Below are 12500 nucleotides of genomic sequence, written 5' to 3'. Positions count from 1 at the left end.
GTGTGACTACAGTACACATCACATGAGAATGCAAATGGTGCAATAGCGTACCAAGGACGAGAGGGAGATATCTCAACAGTTTTAATAAATAATTAGGCATCTCTTACTAAAGGTCCACCTGACCTGGTTTAATTTAATCTTCTTTGAAATGAGTTAATTATCAAGGAAATATTCCTGGTGCTGGAGAGGAAAAAATAAACACACCTAGCCTCCCTCTCAGTGTCACTGCTCAATGAGGAAAAATGACAAGGTGTCCATTTCCCCATTGTCCAGGTCATTGACCTGCAACCTCCATACGGAGCTGTTAGTGTTTTCCCACTCCATTTCCTGTCACATGACATCAAGGTCGTAACTTTGTGTTGTCTATTATGGGGGTCAGGGTCAATGGGCTCAACACCCTTCTAGGGGGGTCCGGGGGCTTGTCCCCCCGTGAGATATTTGTAAAGAAATGGCTGTAAAATGGTTGTTTCTTGTGCGTTTTCAAGGGAAAATACATCCCAAAATTTCCTGATAATTTGGTCAATATCCCAACCACAACTGAAAAAACAATAATTTCTGTATTACTTGAAACTGTTGGTCTAACTCTAACATTTCAGAAAGTAACCACACTTGGCCATTTTTTGGAGAATGACTGTAAAAAAGTACGTTTCTGGGTTGCGTTCAGTTCAATTGAACATTTGCTACGTTGTGTAACGGCTTGTATTGATCAAAACGTTCTTGAACAGACTTTACGTTTACTCCGTTTGGTGGGTGCGGCTTGAAGCAATGAGTGACGTATTTTGAAGGGCAGTGGTGCATTTCGAACTCAACTCAACCCCTCCCCATTTTTCACTCAGAACAGCACCATTTCAGTTTAATTGTGACCGACCGGCTCAAATCGGTCTTATGTAAAAAAAAATAATAATAATGAAATCGTTTTTTTTTTACATTGGATAAAAGTAGAGACTCAGAGCTACAAAATGGTATATCATACACTAAAGTCGAGGAACAACAGGAAAGTAATTTTGCTTTGAAAGTTGATAAACTTGTAAACGCACTTTGGATAAAATGGCCTTTGAATATTTTGGTACTACTACTGGAGAGCTCTTTGTCTACACCCATTCAGCATCGTTCACACCCTCTAAAGCTTTAGCCCCACCCATCTTTTTAAGGGTTGATCTGAGAATTCTGTCCTGACTTAATAGCTACTTCCAGACATCTAAGTGAGAGAGAACAGCTCAATGAACATTACTCACCATAGCAGAGCTGTTATGTTATCCAGAGCGTTGGTGACTGCAACTGCGCTGTCAGATTGTCCGTTGGTAAATTCAGAGCGTTTCGCTTTCAGAGCGAACACTGGAAGAAGCTCTGGCTGATGAGTAGGGTTGATCCGAATGTTTTGATCTCACAACGGCAGTCAAGCACCCAAGCTAACTGGCTAACATTGGCTAGCTTGCTAGCTACTTCCAGACACATACTGAGAGAACACCCCACTCTGACCATTTTACTTGCCCTGGCAGAACTGGTTAGGCTGTTTTCATGTTATCCAGAGCGTTGGTGACTGTAACTGTGCTGCTGGCAAAAATTGTATTATGCTTTTCACTGACACTGGCCATAATCAATGGGTGTTGAGCATTCATAAATTCATCAATTATTCTGCACTCTGGCACACTAAGACAAAAGTATTTTGTTAAGACATGTAGCTAGCTAGCTAGCAAGATAAACAATGAACCATAGTCCCAACTCATAATGTTACTACCCTGCATGAATCTGCAGGTACCTAACCAACCAGGTTCAGTGTTAGCTAGCTAGCATTAGGCTATAACTAGTGGCTCTGAGATACGAATTATTAGATCATACACGTAATGTTAGTTAGCGAGCCAGCCAGCTAACGTTAGCTAGCTAGCTAACAGTACACTTTATCTTGAAATGAAACCATTTTCTGTCAAAATTAGAAACGTGTAATATCTGAAAATGTAGCTAGCTAGACTATCTTACCTGTATACATCATGGTTGTACGCGTCTCCTGTAGGATGTCATGGTTGCCCTTAGTTTGAAGATGTAATCCGGAGACAGGTGTTCTCCTTTGCGATCATACTCTAATTCCACTGATTTCAAAACTCTGTCCTCCAGAAAGTGGAGAGCATACACATAACATTAGCTAGCGAGCCAGCCAGCTAATGTTAGCTAGGTAACAGTACTCTTTAACTTGACATTTGGTTTATGCAGTTTTACTACGTTAAACAGGATTACCTAGACATACTGACCAGCTCAACTAGACAGAAGCGTGCTGTATGGCAGACCAATCCAAACTCATCTCTCGGCATGTCCAGCCCAGTCATTATCTTAGCCAATCATGGCTAGCGGGAAGGTTGCTGACTTTTTCTCTTGCTAAACCAACTAGGCTCATAATTTAACAATTGTATTTGTATTTACAAATGGCATACAAGTTCGTTATTAAGGCACATGAAAGTTCACATGTTCGAGAAGGCATTTCTGCCCAAAAAAACGCATTTTGATTTAAAAAAAAGTTTACGTTCGAACGGCTATCCTGTGAAGTAGTGACCTGCGACATACGTCTAGTTTCCTGAAACGGGTCGCATTTGAATATTGCATTCCATTTTTTCATACTGAACGCAGCCCTGTTGGCTTTTCTGTTCCAAAATGAATTAAAATATAATGTTGGTGACACCATTAAAATATAATTTCCCCATCTAGAAATGAGTCTAACAACATATTGGTCGATATTATCAAGCTGGTGTTATTTAGCAATAAGCGTTATTGGTCACATTTTATTTGGATAGTCCGATGCTCTACAGATGGTCATACTATCAACAAACTATCTGTTGCTTAGCAACTGCTTGCTAGGGTTACAGTTAGGGTTAAGCTTAGATTAAGGGTTAAGGTTAGGGTTAGGCTAGCAGTTAAGTTTAGGGTTAGGATAAGGGTTAAGGTTTGGGCTAGGGTTAGTAGATTGTTAGTTGCAGAGTTGGGGAAGGTACTCTGAACATACCAAGCTACCAATTACATCACACTGGAATAAGTTAAGCTACACTAAAGTAACCCTTAAGAAAAATATAGTTTACATAACTAAAGTTACTTTGAAAAAATCTAAACAACTAAACTACTTTGTGATAAATGATCATATCCAAATCTGAAATAACAGACTATAAATTGCAAGAACAGATCACTGTTGAGTCAGATGTTAACAGAATGTGTAATTTAGCATATTAATCACAAAACAGTGTTTGAAGTTATCAGAACTCATGATAAGACCCAGATGCAGACAGCTAGAGTCACAGATGTTTATTGACCCAAACAAGGGGGCAGGCAGAGGTCAGTAATCCAGGGCAGAGCCAATAAGGTACAGAACAGCAGGCAGGCTCGGGGTCAGGACAGGCAGAGGGTCGTAAACGGGTCAAAGTCAGGCAGGGACAGAACGGCAGGCAGGCTCGGGGTCAGGGCAGGCAGAAATGGTCAGAACCGGGGAAACTAGGAAACAGAACTTGAGAAAGCAGGGAAACGGGATAACACGCTGGTAAGACCTGACAAGACGAACTGGCAACAGACAAACATAGAACACAGGTATAAATACACTGGGGATAATGGGGAAGATGGACGATACAAGCACAAAGAGGTCTTATCATGAGTTCTGATAAATTGAAACACTGTTTGTGGTGAAACAGATCAGGGTGTGACACAAGTGACAATTAGAAAGGGCTGATGCTGAAAGGAAGGAGATTCTTGCCTAATTCACCCATATTTTATTTTCTATTTGCTAAAAATAGTAGTGAGAAGTTCCATTTGTTAGCTATAATACTGCATGGCAAAAACATGTATTAACTACTGAAAACACTACCTAGATTACAATTTAGTTCAACTACCACCAAGCTACTGCAAAATGGAGTTAAATGTAGTTCAATTACTAGTTGAACTACATGTAGTTCACTACTCCCCAACACTGGTTAGTTGAAACGTTACTGATAGTCTGTAGAGCATCTACAGATGAACTAGCTAAAGGGTAGAGCTGCCGCTTTCAAGGAGCTGGACTCTAACCAGGAAGCTTATAAGAAATCCTGCTATGCTCTCCGACGAACTATCAAACAGGCAAAGCTTCAATAAATGACTAAGATTGAATCGTACTACACCGGCTCCGATGTGGCAGGGATTGCAATCTATTACAGACTACAAAGGGAAGCACAGCCACAAGCTCCCCAGTGACACAAACCTAACAGATGAGCTAAATTACTTCCATGCTCGCTTCGAGGCAAGTAACACTGAAACATGCATGAGAGCACCGCCTGTTCCGGACGACTGTCTGATCAAGCTCTCCGTAGCCGATGTGAGTAAGACCTTTAAATAGGTCAATATTCACAAGGCCGCAGGGCCAAATGGATTACCAGGACGTGTACTCCGAGCATGCGCTGACCAACTGACAAGTGTCTTCAATGACATTTTCAAGCTGTCCCTGACTGAGTCTGTAATACCAACATGTTTCAAGCAGACCACCATAGTCCCTGTGCCCAAGAACACAAAGACAACCTGCCTAAATGACTACCGACCTGTAGCACTCACGTCCGTAGCCATGAAGTGCTTTGAAAGGCTGGTCATGGCTCACATCAACACCATAAAAAAACACCACAAAACCCTAGACCCACTCCAATTTGCATACCGCCCCAACAGATCCACAGATGATGCAATCTCTATTGCACTCAACACCGCCCTTTCACACCTGGACAAAAGAAACACCTATTTGAGAATGCTGTTCATTGACTACAGCTCAGCGTTCAACACCCTAGTGCCCTCAAAGCTCATCAATAAGCTAAGGACCCTGGTACAAAACACCTCCCTCTGCAACTGGATCCTGGACTTCCTGACAAGCCACCTCTAGGTGGTAAGAGTAGGTAACAACACATCCGCCACGCTGATCCTCAACACGGAGGCCCCTCAGGGGTGCGTGCTCAGTCCCCTCCTGTATTCCCTGTTCACTGACTGCATGGCCAGGCACGACTCCAACACCATCATCAAGTTTTCCTATGACACAACAGTGGTAGGCCTGATCACCGACAACGATGAGACAGCCTATAGGGAGGAGGTCAGAGACCTGGTTTGTGTGGTGCCAGGACAACAACCTTTCCCTCAACGTGATCAAGACAAAGGAGATGACTGTGGACTACAGGAAAAGGAGGACCCGAGCACGCCCCCATTATCATTGACGGGGCTGTAGTGGAACAGGTTGAGAGCTTCAAGGTCCTTGGTGTCCACATCACCAACAAACTATCATGGTCCAAGCACACTAAGACAGTTGTGATGAGGGCACGACAAAGCCTATTCCCCCTCAGGAGACTGAAAAGATTTGGCATGGGTCCTCAGATCCTCAAAATGGTTCTACAGCTGCACTATCGAGAGCATACTGACTGGTTGCATCACTGCCTGGTATGGCAACTATTCGGCCTCCGACCGCAAGGCACTACAGAGGGTAGTGCGTATGGCCCAGTACATCACTGGGGCCAAGCTTCCTGCCATCTAAGACCTCTAAATCAGGCGGTGTCAGAGGAAGGCCGTAGAAATTGTCAAAGACTCCAGCCACCTTAGTCATAGACTGTTTTCTCTGCTACCGCACAGCAAGCAGTACCGGAGTGCCAAGTCGAGGTCCAAAAGGCTTCTTAACAGCTTCTACCCCCAAGCCATAAGACTCCTGAACAGCTAATCAAAGGGCTACCCAGACACCTCTTTTACTCTGCTACTCTCTGTTTATTATCTATGCATAGTCACTTTAACTCTACCTACATGTACATATTACGTAAATTACCTCGACTAACCGGTGCCCCCACACATTGACTCTGTACCGGTACCCCTGTATATAACCTCACTTGTTATTTTACTGCTGCGGTTTAATTATTTGTTACTTTTATTTACTATTATCTATTTGTTTCTTCTTAAGGCTAGGGGGCACTATGTTCACGTCCAGATGAAAAGTGTGCCCAAAATAAACTGCCTGCTACTCAGGCCCAGAAGCTAGGATATGCATATAATTGGTAGATTTGGATAGAACACTCTAAAGTTTCTAAAACTGTTAAAATTATGTCTGTGAGTATAACAGAACTTATTTGGCAGGCGAAACCCAGAGGACAAACCATCCAGGAATTTCTTTTTTTGCGGTCACTCTCTTTTCAATGGGGTTTCTATGTGGATCTAGATTTCTAAGGCACTTGCTTGCAGTTCCTATCGCTTCCACTAGATGTCAACAGTCTTTAGAAATTGGTTGATGTTTTTCCTTTGAGAAATGAAGAAGTAGCCATTTCCTATCTGTGTGGATAGCCAAGTGAACTGTTGTTGTTGGGGCACGCGACCTGAAAGCTCGCTCCACTTTGTTTTCGTCCGGTATTAAACACAGTTTATTCCGTCTTAAATTTTATTGATTATTTACGTTTAAAAATACCTAAAGTTGGATTAGGAAAGTTGTTTGAAATGTTTGGATCAAGTTTACAGGTAACTTATTAGATACTTTGTAGTCATGTTGGGCGAGTTGGAACCGGTGTATTTTCTGAATCAAACGCGCCAAATAAATTGACATTTTGGGGATATAACGACGGAATTTATCGAACAAAAGGACCATTTGTGATGTTTAATGGACATATTGGAGTGCCAACAGAAGAAGATCTTCAAAGGTAAGGCATGAATTATATCGCTATTTCTGACTTTTGTGTCGCGCCTGGCGGGTTGAAATATGATTTTCATGTGTTTGTTTGATGGGGCGCTGTCCTCAGATAATAGCATGGTTTGCTTTCGCCGTAAAGCCTTTTTGAAATCTAACACTGTGGCTGGATTAAGAAGAAGTTCATCTTTAAACCGATGTATAACACTTATATGATTTCTGAATTATTATTATGAGTATTTCTGTTTTTGAATTTGGCGCGCTGCTATTTCACTGGGTGTTGTCAAATCAATCCCGCGACGGGATCACTGAGAAGATAATAGCCCCTTTCATCATGGGGGAACAGCCCCAAAATTGAGCCCAACATAACCATTACTAATTATCACTCGTTTTTCACACTCATGCACGAAATGTTCATCTCTTCACAATAGAAAAAAATAGACTATCCTTTTCTACTTAATTCTTATTCATGCTCATGAATTGACCATTTTAAATGTGACAGTACTTATTTATGTGTTAAAAGTTAGCTGACAGAATGAATGGGGTTCGTTAGGAAAAGGGAGGAGAGAGACAGAGAAAAAGAGGAGCTATTGCTCATTCTTCTTACAAGCCTTGAGGACATCATTGCATAATTGGTGGCGTTGGGGGGGTCCAATCATAAAGTAAATAATTTAGTAGTACTGTCGTAATCCACACAGAAACACACACACACACACAAACACAAACAAACACAAACAAACAAACAAACAAACACGCACAAACACGTGTCGCTACTCATTACTGTATCTATTACTACTTTTATTATTACGTGTTTTATTTTTATTTTTTCTATTATTTCTCTATTTTCTTTCTCTCTGCATTGTTGGGAAGTTTTACTGTTAGTCCACACCTGCTGTTTACGAAGTACAGTACCAGTCAAAAGTTTGGACACACCTTCTCATTCAAGGGTTTTTCTTTATGTTTACATTGTAGAATAATAGTGAAGACATCAAAACTATGAAATAACACACATGGAATCACGTAGTAGCCAAAAAAGTGTTAAACAAATCAAAATATATTTTAGATTCTTCAAAGTATCCACCCTTTGCCTTGAGCACAGCTTTGCGTACTCTTGGCATTCTCTCAACTAGCTTCATGGGTAGTCACCTGGAATACATTTAAATTAACAGGTGTGCCTTGTTAAAAGTTAATTTGTGAAATGTCTTTCCTTAATGCATTTGAGCCAATTAGTTGTGTTGTGACAAGGTAGGGGTGGTATACATAAGATATCCCTATTTGGTAAAAGATCAAGTCTATATTATGGCAAGAACAGCTCAAATAAGCAAGGAGAAATGACAGTCCATCATTACTTTAAGACAGGTCAGTCAATCCGGAAAATTTCAAGAACTTTGAAAGTTTCTTCAAGTGCACTCTGAAATCAGTTTTGACTGGTACTGTATATATTTTTCTCTTTTATAATATAATTGTCACAACGATCCACTTGGTAAGAGTTTAGTCTAACTGCTGGAACCAGTATGTTTCCTGGAGAGTATTTGGGAGGTGTATACAAGAGCGGGATGCACAAGTCTTGTTTGGGAAGACGCTTCAGCGGGTGGGAGGAAGTTCAACAGTTTAAAAAAAAAAAAAAATTCTCGTATGTCAGGTTCAGTCTTACAATTTAAAAGGATACACTCATTTCCTCCTTTTCCTTAACAACTTTATCACTCCACTTTTCAAAATAAATCAAGAGGCGATTCTGATACACGTATCGGTGCCCTTTGTTTCTTTCAATGTTATTTCAGATGCGCTAATGGCAGATATATTATTGTCACTGGCAGAATCTATAATACTCCATTGATCCCTGCCAATGTCTATGTGGCAAATTGGGATGACGAAAAATGTTCTGTCTTCACTTCCAGATATGACCTCACACACTTATTCATCTTGGCAGGAGATTTTAATAGCTGGCTTAATCCTACTTTGGATCGTTCCTCCAACAAAATTAGCACGCCTTCTAAGTCTGCTAAGGGTATACAAACTTTTTCTTGAAGAGTTTGCCGTTACAAACCCCCTGGCGTTTTTTCAATCCAACTAGTAGGGAATATTCATGTTTCTCCCGTGTCCATCACACTTCTACTGCGCATTGATTACGTCTTCTTCTTGGACAACGGACATCTTTCCTCTGGACGCTCATGCTCATACAATTCCATTGTCATATCTGATCACGCCCCTTATGACTTTAGAGCTATCAGTTGGTGGTGGGACTGAGCCTCGTGTACCTTGGCGTTAGAATAGGCGCTTTGCTGTCTGATGAAAGTTTTGACAACTTTCTGATTGCTCAGATTGATGTTTTTATAGCTACTAGCATCTGTTCTGTGGGAGACTTTTAAGGCCTACATTAGAGGTTAATAAATCATTTTATACACTACTTTTGAAAGAAAACATTTCGAAAAAGAAACTCTCTGAACTGACAAAACGTATTTTACAGTCAGACGGTACTTACGCTACCTCACCATCCCTAAATGTGTACAGGGATCGACTCTCTTTACAAGCTGAATTTAATACCTTGTCAACAGACAGGCCAAATTGAGGAACTGCAGGTTAAGTTGTGACATACTCACTATGAGTATGGTGAAAAGGCAAGTATATTGCTTTTCTCACCCTAGCCATAACCATTTCCAATGAATACCTAGTCACAATCCAACCACTGTCCAAACATTCCTACGATGTTTGTACAGTGGGAGGATTGTGACTTGGAATTCAAATCAATCTGAAGCGTCTGCGTGGACCCATTTTTACCACAGCTGTCCACATCCTGGTTCAACCCTAACCCTTAACCACCACCCTAGCCCTAGCTTCATGTCCACATCCTGGTTCAACCCTAACCATAGCTTCATGTCCACATCCTGGTTCAACCCTAACCATAGCATCATGTCCACATCCTGGTTCAACCCTAACTCTTAACCATCACCCTAACTCTAGCTTCATGTCCACATCCTGGTCCAACCTTAACTCTAGCTTCATGTCCACATCCTGGTCCAACCTTAACTCTAGCTTCATGTCCACATCCTGGTCCAACCTTAACTCTAGCTTCATGTCCACATCCTGGTTCAACCCTAACCCTTAACCACCACCCTAACCATAGCATCGTGTCCACATCCTGGTTCAACCCTAGCCCTAGCTTCATGTCCACATCCTGGTTTAACCCTAACGATAGCATCATGTCCACATCCTGGTTCAACCCTAACCCTTAACCACCCTAACTCTTGCTTCATGTCCACATCCTGGTTCAACCCTAACCCTTAACCACCACCCTAACCCTAGCTTCATGTCCACATCCTGGTTCAACCCTAACCCTTAATGACCACCCTAGCCCTAGCTTCATGTGGACACTCTTACTGATCTTGCAACGGGTACACAGAGATGACCAGTTTACAGAAGAGTATAGAGTGCAGTGATGTGTCCTATAAGGAGCATTGGTGGTAAATCTGATGGCCGAATGGTAAAGAACATCTAGTCGCTCGAGAGCACCCTTACCCGCCAATCTATAAATTACGTCTCCGTAATCTAGCATGGGTAGGGTGGTCATCTGAATCAGGGTTAGTTTGGCAGCTGGGGTGAAAGAGGAGCTATTACGATAGAGGAAACCAAATCTAGATTTAACTTTAGCCTGCAGCTTTGATATGTGATGAGAAAAGGACAGTGTACCGTCTAGCCATACTCCCAAGTACTTGTATGAGGTGACTACCTCAAGCTCTAAACCCTCAGAGGTAGTAATCACACCTGTGGGGAGAGGGGCATTCTTCTTACCAAACCACATGACCTTTGTTTTGAAAGTGTTCAGAACAAGGTTAAGTGCAGAGAAAGCTTGTTGGGCACAAAGAAAGCTCTGTTGTAGAGCATTTAACACAAAATCCTGGGAGGGGCCAGCTGAGTATAAGACTGTATCATCTGCATATAAATGTTGTTGATGTAAATTGAGAAAAGCGTGGGGCCTAAGATCGAGCCTTGGGGTACACCCTTGGTGACAAGCAGTAGCTGAGACAGAAGATGTTCTGACTTTATACACTGCACTCTTTGAGAGAGGTAGTTAGCAAACCAGGCCAAAGAGACAGAGACACCAAAACACCTTAGCCGGCCCACAAGAATGGAATGGTCTACCGTATCAAAAACTTTGGCCAAGTCAATAAAAATAGCAGAACCACATTGCTTAGAATCAAGGGCAATGGTGACATCATTGAGGACCTTTAAGGTTGCAGTGACACATCCATAACCTGAGCGGAAACCAGATTGCATAGCAGAGAGAATACTGTAGACATCAAGAAAGCCAGTCAGTTGATTATTGACAAGTTTTTTCAACACTTTTGATAAACAGGGCAAAATAGAAATAGGCCTATAACAGTTAGGATCAGCTTGATCTCCCCCTTTAAATAAAGAATGAACTGTGGCTGCCTTCTAAGCAATGGGAACCTCCCCAGAGAGGAGAGACAGGTTTAAAAGGTCAGAGATAGGCGTGGCGATTTTAGGGGCAGCAACTTAAAGAAGAAAGGGTCTAAACCATCTGACCCAGATGTTTTTTTGGGGTCAAGTTTAAGGAGCTCCTTTAGCACCTCTGACTCAGTGACCGCCTGCAGGGAGAAACTTTGTAGCAGGGCAGGGGAAAAAGAGGGAGGAGCATCGGGGATAGTCACATTAGAAGGGGTGGGAGATGAGGAAATTTTGGATGGGCAAGGAGGCATGGAGTCAAATAGGAATCCTGACTTAATGAAGTGGTGATTAAAGAGCTCAGCCATGTGCTTCTTGTCAGTAACAACCACATCATCGACATTAAGGGACATGGGCAGCTGTGAGGAGGAGGGTTTATTCTCCAGGTCTTTAACTGTTTTCCAGAACTTCTTGGGGTTAGACCCACAGAGAGAGAACTGGTCCTTAAAATAACTAACTTTGGCCTTCCGGATAGCCTGAGTGCAGTTATTTCTCATTTGCCTGACCGAGAGCCAGTCAGCCTGAGAATGCATGTGCCAAGCCTTTCACCTAATGGAATTCTTGAGGTGGAGTAATTCTGCAAGATCACAGTCGAACCAGGGGCTGAACCTGTTTTTAATTCTCATTTTCTTTATGGGGGTGTGTTTTTTAACAATACCACTGAAAATATCAAAAAAGAAGGTCCATGCGTCTTCAACAGAGGGGATCAAGCTGATTCTATACCAATTTACAGAGGTCAGGTCATGAAGGAACGCTTGCTCATTAAAAAAAATTAGCAAGTGTCTATGACAAATCAGGACAGTTCGTTTCACCGAGCAACCATTACGAGCACAAGCTGTAAAATAGTCTAGTGGAGGAGATGGTAGTCTAGTAGAGGAGATGGTAGTCTAGTGGAGGAGATGGTAGTCTAGTAGAGGAGATGGTAGTCTAGTGGAGGAGATGGTAGTCTAGTGGAGGAGATGGTAGTCTAGTAGAGGAGATGGTAGTCTAGTGGAGGAGATGGTAGTCTAGTAGAGGAGATGGTAGTCTAGTGGAGGAGATGGTAGTCTAGTGGAGGAGATGGTAGTCTAGTAGAGGAGATGGTAGTCTAGTGGAGGAGATGGTAGTCTAGTAGAGGAGATGGTAGTCTAGTGGAGGAGATGGAGGAGATGGTAGTCTAGTGGAGGAGATGTTAATCTAGTGGAGGAGATGGTAGTCTAGTGGAGGAGATGGTGGTCTAGTGGAGGAGATGGTAGTCTAGTAGAGGAGATGGAGGAGATGGTAGTCTAGTGGAGGAGATGGTAGTCTAGTGGAGGAGATGGAGGAGATGGTAGTCTAGTAGAGGAGACGGTAGTCTAGTGGAGGAGATGGTAGTCTAGTAGAGGAGATGGTAGTCTAGTGGAGGATATGGTAGTCTAGT

The sequence above is a fragment of the Salmo trutta genome, chromosome 19, assembly GCF_901001165.1.
Source record: "Salmo trutta chromosome 19, fSalTru1.1, whole genome shotgun sequence".
Lineage (NCBI taxonomy): Eukaryota > Metazoa > Chordata > Actinopteri > Salmoniformes > Salmonidae > Salmo > Salmo trutta.
Note: the sequence above shows the minus strand (reverse complement) of the source record.